This window comes from Gossypium hirsutum, chromosome A02, assembly GCF_007990345.1.
Source record: "Gossypium hirsutum isolate 1008001.06 chromosome A02, Gossypium_hirsutum_v2.1, whole genome shotgun sequence".
In the NCBI taxonomy this organism is placed as follows: domain Eukaryota; kingdom Viridiplantae; phylum Streptophyta; class Magnoliopsida; order Malvales; family Malvaceae; genus Gossypium; species Gossypium hirsutum.
The window spans coordinates 96,650,993-96,663,880 of NC_053425.1; the positions used below are offsets into that span (position 1 = coordinate 96,650,993).

The window sequence follows — 12,888 nt, forward strand, 5'->3', positions numbered from 1 at the left end:
AAGTTTAGGAAAATTTTAAATTTTCCAAGTCATGAAGACTCAGAATTGGTTGTAGGTATGAGTTCAAGTTAAGTAACGCCTCATATTCCACCTCGGTATAAGATACGGGTATGGGGTGTTAGAGTAGAAATTGACGTGACAAATTTATCAAGTCTCTCATTGATCAACCTATCACCCTCTATGTTATTGACCCAGGTGAACCACCTGTGATCCGGTTTAATATCCACGAGGGCCAAATCATCCATCACATTCTGAACTCGTTGATATCCGCCCTCACGATCCTACGACCACCCTCGTTCTCTGCATCATTTAGTATAGCATTAAAATCCCCGCCCACTACCCACTCCTCTTTGACCGCAGCTCCCACTCTACGAAGTATATCCTAAGAGCTGCTCCTCTCGTTGGGAATTGGTATGCTTATAAAAACTAGTGACCTGAATATTACTATTACTTCCCAGCTTGACAATTGAATCAAAATGATGCTTAGAGTAAGTTTGTATGGTAACGTTAGCATCATCCTTCCATATATCGCGAGGTCCCCCTACGGCCTTCGGAATTGATGACCAATCCGTTTTGTATCATGCACCTTGTTTGAACCCTTTGAAATTTGATAGCATTCATTTTAGTCTCACATAAGAAAATAATATTGGGGTTTTTAGCAACTATAAGTTGCTTAAGTTCCTGAATTGTCACAGGTGACCCCAACCCATGACAATTCCAGTTTAAAAACTTTATTGATCCTAGCGAGGTTGTTCGCCAGCCGCCTTCTTTAATGGTGTCAAACGATCCAAAAGTTTCTTCCGAACCAATCTACTTGGACTTTATTCAATTAACTCCCTATTACTTTATTTGACTCTCTTTCTTTTTGCCTTCATTTTCCTTATTCCATCGTGATATATTTTCAGAGCCTGTATTTTATGTTATGTGCTCTATTCTGACTCGTCATCCATATTTTCGACTCATTCCATTTCTACTTGATCATTTGGCGCATTTGTCCCTAACCCACCATATGTCTTCCTAGATACCTCTCTTTCAGCCTCTTTATCATCTTTGTTCATTTCTATTCCATTTCTCCACAACCCTCTGTTTTGGTTTGTAACTCCTAGGGGTGCTTTTAGCCAATTACCATATTGAAATTCAAACTTGTGGATCTTACTGTTAGCCTCCTCTTTCACACATTTTTGAGTCATATGTCCTATTAGGCCGCATATGTAACAGAACCTAGACAGCTCATACCGAATAGCACAGATTAACTCCATCCCTTCTTTGTCAACATAATGAACAACCCTTCGCAACGGTTTATGAATATCAATAATGATTCTAATATGCATATATTCTATTCAACCATTGTCTCTATCACGTCAGTCTATGGCTAACACTTCCCCTATTGTGCTACCTACTTCTATAGCCATTTTTTCTTATCCATTAACTGCATTGGTATATTCGAGATACGGACCCAAAAAGGTGAGAGATTAAAGTCATATTCCTCCATTTTTTTATCTTTAACATAAGGAACCATATTAAACAAACACTGGTCAAACACAATACATAGCCTCTCTATTGACTTTCTCCTCCGCCATCAATTTTCCAATGGCCCAGTTCACGAAACCTTTGGATTTGCGCAAGTCCTCCTTTGTACTAACTACCCTCCTCACTTTATCTAGTATATCTTAAACACTAATAATAGGGTTAAATCCAAAACCATACATAACTATGGTTTAATGTGCAATTGTGTACATGAACTTTGATTTTGTATAATTTTATTCATGAAATTTTAATTTAATCTAATTTTTGTAAATTATTAACACAGTTATTGATATAACCTTATTTTATGTTTATATATTGCATACATAAATAATTATATTTATCCAATATAAAAATAAATTGATGTATTTATTTTTTAAATGTACATGATTAAATCTAAATTAAAGTTTCGAATATACCTTTGAATCACAATTAGAATTACATATATATAATTACACTAAATTAAAGTTCATATATATAATTACACATTAAATTAAAATACATGTTTATCCCTAAAATAATATTAATAATATTTTAAACATTAGAAATATCATTATCTTCAACACTCCTTACTATTTTTAATCGAAACATATATATGCTGCCATGAGCTTCGAAAAGAAAAAAAGCCTAGGACAAGTTTTTACCCATTCAACAATTTACTAGTTACAAATAGGTAACACTTCTATATCTTTTGATATTTTCTCATAATAATTGTTACATTCTCATAAGTTTTGGTATTTCGTAGCATTTTTTTTATATTCTCTCATAATTTCTGAAATTAAGATTCAATATAAATTTCAATTGGAATTTTTTACAGTAAGTTTTGGTAATTTTAAATCATTATATTTTCATGTTAGAATTTGTAAAGAGAAAATTAGAATTCATAATAATTTTTAAAAAGTAAGAAAAATAAATAAAACGTATTTTTTAATACGGACCAAAATTAGTATCCCTCAGTGTTTTTTAGTACTTCCTCATAGTTTTTTGTTTTTTTTATATTCCCACATATTTAATAGTACTACTTTGAATTTGGTGCAAGATATAATTTTGATATAAAGATATATTATTTTTAAATGTTAAGAATTTTCAATTGGATTTTGTGATGATAAATTTTGTAAGTTAAAAATTATTTTAATTTTATGTTAAAATTTTGTGATGGAATAATTAAATCTAATGATATATTTTTTTAAAATATGATATTTAAATACATTAAACATATTTACCAATACAAACTAAAATTGGTACATCCTCGTGTTTTTTTATAACCCCTCACATTTTTTAGTATTCCTTTATATTTTTTTGGCACACCATCATATTTTTTTTTATACTCTCACATTTTTTTAGTATTCTCTAATTTTTTTGGTATTTCCTCTCATTTTTTTGGTATGCCCTTATTTTTTAGTATTCTCTTGTAACCTCCCTAACTCGGCCTAAATATTGTAGCCGCATTTTGAAGAATACATTAGCTACTGAAATGGCTTATTAAAATTATCGAACAGTCTCTTTTAAACAGTTGCTTACCTTAGTAGAATAAGTTAGTGTGTTATCTCTTTTTCACTAAAAGACATGAGCTTTGAAAATTGATTGATTTTAACATTTTCCTTGTAATAGTGACTATTTTTGAAAACTTAGTTGTTTTCCAATTTATAGACCTTTCAAAATCCCATTTACACAATATTGTAATGGAAAAGTAATATTTTGACATAGTTTTAATGAAAACTAGATTTCATGTGTCATTAATTCAATTCTAAGTTTCAATAGTCTAAACAATTTAAATGTCATGCTTGCCAAAATTATCCCAAAATTAAAGTCTCATGCCAAAGTTCATATGAAATAATACAATCCCCAAATAACAAAATTTATAATAATTATGTTTTAAACACTTTTGATGAAAAATAATTTGAGACAAGCCCTCTAAATGCCAAGTCTATGTTCTAACCTTGTAGGTTATCTCTAAAGATGGAAACTAAGGGGTGAGCTTAAGAATCTCACTGTGAGTTCAAATACAAGAAAATCAGTGCCATAAAATAGTCATGACATACAAAATAACAGTTCTCAAAACAAACTCAATAGTATAGCAATATCGAATCTGACAATATGCTCGTGCATGCTTATGAATGTCAATGCAATTAATGTTTAACAGAAAAAGTTCCTACACATCATTCGTTGCACACAACAATAAGAGTTCCTTAGATTTCATCCATCCATACACATTCCATTGTGGATAACCCACTAGTAACTGCAGTAAAACTACCAGTAAAATTATGGGTAAACCACCAGTAAATATTAGATAAATAGATTGCAAATAAATTGCAAGTAAGTTATGAATAAACCACTAGTGTTTGTATATTATTAAACTGCCAGTACTTCCTTCGTTCATATTGACCCACCCAATGCAATGCAATATGACATGTTGATAACAAAACAATACATAAATAATAAACATTCTTTACATGTATTCAGTTCAACAGTAACAATAGATATGCTTAACATGCAATCAGTAAGACAAAAGCAGTAGTAACAACAACAATTTATTAGAAAAATAGTGACAATAGACAAGAACAGTTTCACAAATCATACACACAATACAATCTCAATTTGGTTAATAAGATCATAAAATTTCAAAATAGTCAAAATATCAAGGATTCAATTGAACATATCACAAAATTTTGGGCAAAATTGCAAAACAAGGGTCACACGACAGTGTGGTTAGGTAATGTAACAGCCTGAGGCCATGTGAGAAACAATAAAATTCCCTATGATAAGGACACGATTGTGTGGCAGGCTATGTAACAGGCTGTGGCCGTGTGGTTCAAAAAGGTACCCTAAAATACAATCGCACATGGTTGTGTGGTCCACTTGTGTGGCTCACACGCCTATGTGGGAGGTCGTGTGACCCTAAAACTACACAAGGTTTGTCATCGGTTCACTTGGTAAAGACACAACTTTCACCACGAGTCTGATTGGCACTTCCCATGATCAATTCCGGTCCGATTCACCTAGATCCGATCCTTCAACGGTGAATGCACACAAATTAACAGTTGGTATTAAGATTTTGGCAAGATCCGAAAAGGATTGATTAATCGAATGAAAGATTAACGTCATACATTTGTATAATGGAAATACAAATTTAACTATTGAAACAAAGTATACTTACCAACCTTTGGCAAAGATAACGAATGCTATTGATGACAATCTAAACACGTACGAAGTACGGAAGATTGGACTATAATTTGGCAATAAGAAGGAAAGTTGTTGGTTTAAAGATGGTGGAAAATGCGGTGGTGGTGTAAACAAAAGTAAGGAAAATTGAGAGGAGAAATGGAAGAGGGGGCGACACAAAACACTCAGGAAAGAAAGAGGGCTGATTAACAATTAAATAAATATGTTATATACTAAGATTTCTAACCGTAGGGGCGACATTTAGGCAATTTGACCAAGGTTTTGCCGAAAGTTTTAAAAAAATTAAAAAGAAAGGAGTTCAAACTTGAGTCTCTAGAGTGGATCTTCTAACACTTAACCATTAAGCCTATAATTAATTTCATAATTAATCTAGATTCTAAACCATAAATATATCGAGGTGTGACATCTCTCACATTTTTTGCTATTCTAGCATGTTTTCGAGTTTTCCCTCACATTCTTTTAGTAATCCCTTGTATTTTTTGATATTTCCTCATATTTTTTTGTATTCCCTTGTATTTTTTAGTATCACCTCATAATTTTTTGGTAGTCTTATAAATTTTGTATATTTTTGGATACTCAGATTTTTATAGTGTACCATCATAGTTTTTGGTATACCGTTATAATTGTTGATATGGTTGCGAATTTAGAAACTTTTTTGAGATACAATTTTGGTATAAAAAATCTTTACTATTTTTGAAGAAATCATCTAGCTGGTTACCATTAACCTGATTCCTTATTGGCTATTCAAACGGTGCATTAACACCGCATTAAAATGAAAAGACATAAAAGAAACAAAGTGGGAAAGAAGGAAAAAACTCAGTAACTCGATGTATGAAAATCAGCCATGAAGAACTCAGTAACTCGGTAGCCCCTGACTCAGCAATTCGATCGCAGCTACGCAAAATAATTTCTCCAACCACTCAACACACTCACATCTCCCCAAATTTTAAATTCACAGTGTTTATCATCACCTGATAATCATATATGGAAAATTAAGGAATTAACAAAAGACTGAATGAAACAGAGGGTTAAAAAAACCCAAAAACAGTAGGAAAATAATTTGAGAATTACTTGATTGAGAGGATCAAAGAAGGGAAATTAGTGGTAGATCTTTCGTAGCTGTTCAATCCAGATGAAGAGAAAGGACGGCGACTCAAGAGGTTCATGCACGGAAGAGGAGAGGGTCGGGTAGGGAGGGAGGGTAAAACAGGGAGATGGGGAGGGAGGCCGGAAGTAATAGCTAATACAGCGAAAAGGGAAGGGATTGGAAAACACGGGAATTTGGGGATTAGGGGCGTAACCGATTACGCGCGTAATACCTATTACAGCGAACCAAACGCCGGAATAGGGGCGTAATGTAATACACACGTAATCGGGGCGTAATGGATTGGGTAATACGGCGAACCAAACACAGTGTAAAGGAACAAACCATTAAATTCCTACTATCAAAACACAAAAAAACCAGGAAATCAATTCTCCTCACTCGACCAAAACCCAGAAAACCAAACCGGGGTAAAAAAACGATCTTCCTTTCCACCTTCAGACGATGGCATCTATTTAGCTGGTGAGAATCTCTTGTATCCCTGTGAACTTCCGAAGTCAAGAAAAGAGAAAACCTTCAGTCCTTGAAATGCATTTTACCTGAGGCAGCATCGGTCTCATTCTACCACCAGATCCGCCCCCTCCAAGACTTCCTCAACCCAAACCCTGGTTCCTTCGAAATTCTGTCCCTCTGCCGCTTGATTCCCTTGACGAGGTACAAAACTATATTTCACCGATTCAAAACTCCGACATCTAATCTTGATTTCTTTTATAATCCCACTGATGACCGATCTGTCTTCCACAGGGCACCGTAACTTCTTGATGACAGTCAATGAGTCGCCTTCCACCACCACCCTCATAAACCCAAGATCACACAGTAAAATTGCCGCACACGGACACGCCTTTGCTTCTGCATGCGTTGGGTCTGCTACCAAGTCAAAATGTTAAGTAGCTACTGTCATTACTAACCGTTCCCCGTTCTATATTAAGATCCCTGCTATAGCATGATTCGTTGTCTGATTAAAAGAAACGTCAAAGTTGGCTTTTATCTTTGATCCCTTTGGTGGTAACCAAACTATAGATCTGCTCTGTTGAGCAATTGGTAGTATGTCATCAAGATTTTCCAGTTCTTCCATGTATGCTTTAAAAAAGGCAACAACATCATATACATGCTGATTAATGCCCTCATGGTACGTTTAATTGCGATTGAACCAAATTTCCTAGAATATAAGTACCCACATTTTACATTTATCTACTACGCTGCTCACAAATTCTTTGACTAACCACCATTTCCAATGTTCTGTATTGTTTGAGGGAGAAAAAGGGACCCTCAGGTCACTCAATACCTGGACCGTTACGGCACAACCTAGGAACAGATGGACCACTGTCTCTTCAGCTTCACAACATACTGGACAGCGCTTCTCAACAGCCACCCTTCTAGCTACTAGATTACTTAGGGTAGGCATGAAATTATTTGCAATTTTCCAAAATGTATTTTTAATTTTTGTTCGGTAATTTAAGATTACATATTTTGTTGTAGAAAGTCCTCAATTCTGAATTCTGGGTTGTATCCTCATCTTCTGTAACCACTCCACCCTTACTAGTTAGCCACTTGTAGCCACTTTTCACCGAATATGTACCAGTATTGTCGCCGCACACACGAACTCATCCTCCTGAGCATATCTAGACAGTGGTATGGAAAGTATCCTTTTTGCTTGCTCACTACTAAACAGATTCTTCACTACATCCCCGCTCGCCAGGTGTACTCTCTATCATCAATAAGATTTGAGATAGTTATGTAATGGATATTAATATTCTGATCCAAAATTACCCATTGTCCAGGACCTGGCAGCCAAGAATCGTGCCAGATATTAACCAAGGTGCCACTAGCCACTTTCCTCCCTCCTGTAATCAACTTACGGGCCAACCAAATGCTTCTCCAGGTATACGACGGGTAAGAACCAAGATTCACATTCATAAAATTAGTGTTTTGATAATATCTGGACTTTAGAACACGAGCCAACAGGCAATCTGGTTTCATGAGCAACCTCCAAGCTTGCTTAGCTAACAAAGCAATATTAAAAACGCTAAAATCTCGGATTCCTATACCCCCTTCCCCCTTCGATTTACACAATAAATCCCATTTGCACCAACGTATACCCCTATTTGACTTCTGATTACCCACCAAAATTTAGCAATAATATGTTTCAAGTCGCAACATAAAAACCTCAGGTTAAATTCATAGCATAAATTGGTAATGATTGTAAAATGGATTTGATAAATACCTTTTTACCCCCTAAGGAAAGATAACGTGAGCTCCAACTGTTTATGCGCCCCAAGAATCTCTCCTTATAATCTATGAATGCCTCTCTTTTCCTTCTTCCCACACCTATTGGCAACCCTAAATATTTCTCAGGGTTTGGCGAAATATAGACTCCCAAAATATTCCCTTTCTGGTCTTGGAGCAATTTATTAATCGCAAAAGACAAATGGGTTACCGAAAGACCCCTCATTCCCACTCGTTCTCCTCTAATAAGCCCTTCTCCTGGCCAACCGAATCAAGCTTGAGAGTCCGTCAGCGCAAATCAAAAATAGGTATGGGCTCAATGGACCCCCTTGCCTAAGACCCCTAGACGGCCAAAATTGATTCCCTTAACGCCCATTAAAGATGACTAAGTAAGATACTGTTTCACACACAGAATAACCCTATCAATACATTGTGAATTAAATCCCATAAGTTCCATAACCCTGGCCGCAAAACTTCACTTCACCTTATCATAAGTTTTGCTCATATCGAGCTTTAGCGCAAAAAAGTTCTGTATAATCAGAGTGCTTCCTTTAAAACGCATGTAATAGCCCATAAGTTATCAAAACATTGTCAGAAATCTGTCTCTCGGAATAAAAGCCCCTTTAGCTTCATCAATGCAGACGTCTAAGACAACCCTCATCCTATTAGCAAGTCCCTTGGCAATAATTTTATAAATGAATGAGAACTCTATTTGTTCTGTTTATACTCTCTTTTCCATTCGACTCTTTGATACAGAATTGGACAACCTCCTTAACTACTACATGCCATTATTTTTGAAAAAATAAAGCTGGGAAACCATCCATCCTTGAAGCTTTCAAGGGTGCCATGTCTTTAATTGCAATTCCTACCTCTTCTTCTGTAAAGGTGGTAGTTAGTTTTGCAGCATTCATATCCTTAGGGATATTAGGAGTTATGCACACATGATCACAATCAATAATAGAAGAAGCTCTAAATAACTTCTTAAAGTACTCATTAAAAATCATAACCATATCGGCCTTGTTTACCACCCCCTCCAATCTTTATAAAATAAACCTTAACAATATTCTTCCTTTTTCGAATGGATGCAGACCCAATATTGCGATCACCAAATCTTAACCAATTGACCCTTACCCTCTATTCCCCAAACAACTCTTTATTAGCCTCCATATTCAATACAAGTTTAACTTTTAGCAAATCTCTCGAAGTCTCAAACTCAACTCCACTGACTTTTGATTCTCTTTTCCCCATTCATGGCCCATTTACTCAACTCCATTCTTAACCCATCCAACTTTCTTGACAAATCCAGATTTGACGATTCCAAACGTTGTGATGCATTTTTCACTCGTCTCTTTAAAAATCCAATCTACACTGAATCGAAATTGGACATTATCCTCCTATTTTGTATCCCTTTCCTTCCTACAGTATCTATTAGAATAGGGCAATATCCCTTAGAATAGGACAATGATTCGAAAATGTATGTGTTAGATATTTCACAAAAAAAATTTAGAAAGAGCTTCCACCATCTTGGAGTCGCCACCTCTTTATCCAGTCTTTCACGTGCATTGTTATCCACCAGTCTTCCCTTTTCCCCAGTAAAACATGGACCAGAAAAACCCAAATATTCTAGATCGCACTCTTTAAGGATATCCCAAAATCTTAGCACTGATGTATTCAATGAGTTTATAGCCTTGTCCAATAAGCCAAGGTAATTATTGAAATTTCATCGTGATAGTGATAGATCATTGCAATTGTTAGTTTTCAACGAGGAATTCATAGTAAGCACGAGTCAGCAGCTCGCGTTGACTATGTCCTTGCCCTTTGTACACACTGCTTATTGCTCTTACTAATTGAATGGTCTGGCGAAGTGTTTGGAGAGCAACGATGTGGGCGGTTTGTTGCCAGTGACGTCACGAGAAGTTTATTGAACCTTATCAATTAAAGGAATGAGAAATAACAAGGTTTCAATATGTGTACTTACGGAAGATTATTATTGAAACTTGCTTAGTAGAACGACCTGTGAACGCGTTGTAAACATTATTGGAGGTGGTGCGAGTGGATCGTTGCCTCTCGCCACCCACATATGACGAAACAGTTGGTCTTGTCGTCCCTTTGCCCATCGGGTGCGGTGGGATGTCAGGATCAACCTTTTCGATGTAAAATGAACAAACCCCCAGCGCAAATCATGCCAGGGAATCAAAATGAAAAAAGAGACGTCTTCTGTCATCGTATTGTTTGCAATGTTAGTGCTTCAATGATGTTCTTTCATCGCAAAATATATAGCACAACTCTTGGCGACAGATATCTTGACTTGCATCGATGAAGAACGCAGCAAAATGCGATACTTTGTGTAAATTATAGAATACTGTGAACCATCGAGTCTTTGAATGCAAGTTGTGCCCTAAGCCATTAGGCCAAAGGCATGTATGCCTAGGTATGACGCATTGTTGCCCCCATCCAATCTCAAGCCCTCGGGCTTTGATTGGATTATGGGCTAAAATTGGCCTTCCATGTGCTCACAGCCAATGGTTGGCCTAAAGTTGAGTCCTCGACGACATCATCGTTGCGATAATCGGTGATAATGTTATAAGTAACCTCGTTTGGAGTCGTGCATGTTCGTCAATCGAGACCCTTAAACCCTTTTGGCATTGTAAGGACGGTGCTCGCATTGTGACCCCAGGTTAGTAACCTCATTCGGAGTCGTGCATGTTCGTCAATCGAGACCCTTAAACCCTTTTGGCATTGTAAGGACGGTGCTCGCATTTAGATGGGATTACTCGCTAAATTTAAGCATATTAATAAGTGGAGGAAAAGAAACTTACCAGGATTTCTCTAGTAACGGCGAGAGAACCAAAAAAAGCTCAGCTTGAGAATTGGGTGCCAACAGCGTCCAAATTGTAGTCTGGAGAAGCGTCCTCAGCGGTGGATTGGGCTTAAGTCCCCTGGAAAGGGGTGCCAGAGAGGGTTAAAGCCTCGTTGTGCCGTAATTTTATTGCACCACGAGGCACTGTCTACGAGTTGGGTTGTTTGGGAATGCAGCCCTAATGGGTCAGTAAATTTTGTTAAAGGTTAAATACGAATGAGATCGATAACAAACAAGTTTCGTGAGGGAAAAATGAAAAGTACTTTGAAAAGAGAGTCGAAGAGTGCTTGAAATTATCGCGCCCTAGTCAGATGTGGAATAGTTAGAGTTGGTCCATTGATCGACTCGGGGCATAAACAGACGCGGGTTATGGCGATGACCAAAGCTTGGGGTTTTGATACATCCGTAGAGATGTCGCCTCGATCGTGGGATTTAGCATGCAGTCTCGGCACGCTTCAACGCTTGCGTGCTCTGGGCGTCAGCCTGCTAGCTCCTCATTCGGCTTGTCTTAAAACACAGACCAATGAGTCTTACATGTTTGTGAGTCAATGGGCTAGAAATCCCATAAAGCGCATAGAAGTTGATTGGCAGGATACGTTATTGGTGCACTGCTAATAGACCTTGATCTTTTGAGAAGGGTTTGAGTAAGAGCATGCCTGTCGGGACTCGAAAGATGGTGAATTATGCTTGAGCGAAGCAAAGCTAGAGAAAACTTTGGTGGATACCTGCAACGATACTGATGTGCAAATCATACGTTTGACTTAGGTATAAGGACGACTAATTGAACCGTTTAGTAGCTGGTTTCCTCCGAAGTTTCCTTCAGGATAACTGGAGCCCTTAGTGAGTTCTATTAGGTAAATCCAATTATTAGTCATTTGGGGCATAACGCCTTCGACCTATTCTCAAACTTTAAATTGATATAACGGTGTAACTGCTTCGTTGAGTTGAGCTATAAAATTGAGAGCTCCAAGTGGGCTATTTTTGGTAAACAGAACTAGCGATGCGAGATGAACCGGAAGTTAGATTACGGTGCCCAACTGTGTGCTAACCTAGAACCCATAAAAGGTGTTGGTCGATTAAGACAGCAAGACGGTGGTCATGGAAGTCGAAACCTATTAAGGAGTGTGTAACAACTCTCCTGTCGAATCAACTAGCCTCGAAAATAGATAGCGTTTAAGAGTGACCTATACTCGATTGTTGGGGCAAGGGTTAGGCCCTAATAAGTAAGAGGGGGCGATAATCGCCATAAAACCCGGGGTGCCAGCTCGGGTAGAGCGACTGTCAGTGCAGATCTGGGTGGTAGTAGCAAATATTCAAATAAGAACTTGAAGGTTAAAGAAGGGAAAGGTTCCATGTGAGCGGCACTTGTACATGGGTTAATCGATCCTAAAAGATTGGGAAACCCATTCGATAGTGCGTCCAGCGCGAGTTTTGAAAGGAAATCAGGTTAAAATTCTTGAACCAGGATATGGTGGTTGACGGTAATATTAGGGAGTCCAGAAACGTCGGCGAGGGTTTCGGGAAAAGTCATCTTTTTTGTTTAATGACCTACTCACCTTAGAAAGGCCTCAGTTGAAGGCAGGGTCCAACGGTCGAAAAAGGCTACACGTCTCGTGGTGTCTGGTGCAGCCCCGGTAGCTCTTGAAAATTCAGAGGACAGACGGTTATCCACTTCCGGTTGTACTCAAAATTGCATCAGGTCTCCAAGGTGAATAACTTTTGGTCAATGGAAAAATGTAGGCAAGGGAAGTCGGCACATTGGATCTGTAACCTCGGGAAAAAGATTGGCTCTAAGGGCTGGGCATAAGGGTCCTAGTCATGAACCCATATGGTAGCTGGATGAGGGCAAACATTGTAACTCTGACCCAAGGAAGGGGAACGTGGTGAAATGGAGTTGAAATGATGACAACAAACAATCCATCAAATAAAGAAAGAGAAGGAAGCAAAATTGACACGGGATGATAGTGGGCAACAAACTCCAAAAGGAAAAGAA

At 37.5% G+C, this 12,888-nt stretch overlaps 1 long non-coding RNA gene and 1 other non-coding gene across 2 annotated transcripts; both read left to right on the forward strand.

Annotated features, from left to right (window-relative positions):
* Positions 1-6,323: 6,323 nt before the first annotated feature.
* LOC121209942 (uncharacterized) lies at positions 6,324-7,287 on the forward strand. Its single transcript, XR_005905187.1, has 2 exons — positions 6,324-6,463; positions 6,554-7,287. It is a non-coding gene; the product is annotated as an uncharacterized lncRNA (long non-coding RNA).
* A 3,031-nt stretch (positions 7,288-10,318) lies between these two features.
* On the forward strand, positions 10,319-10,472 carry LOC121216897 (5.8S ribosomal RNA). Its single transcript, XR_005913106.1, has one exon. It is a non-coding gene; the product is annotated as a 5.8S ribosomal RNA (ribosomal RNA).
* The last annotated feature ends 2,416 nt before the right edge of the window (positions 10,473-12,888 follow it).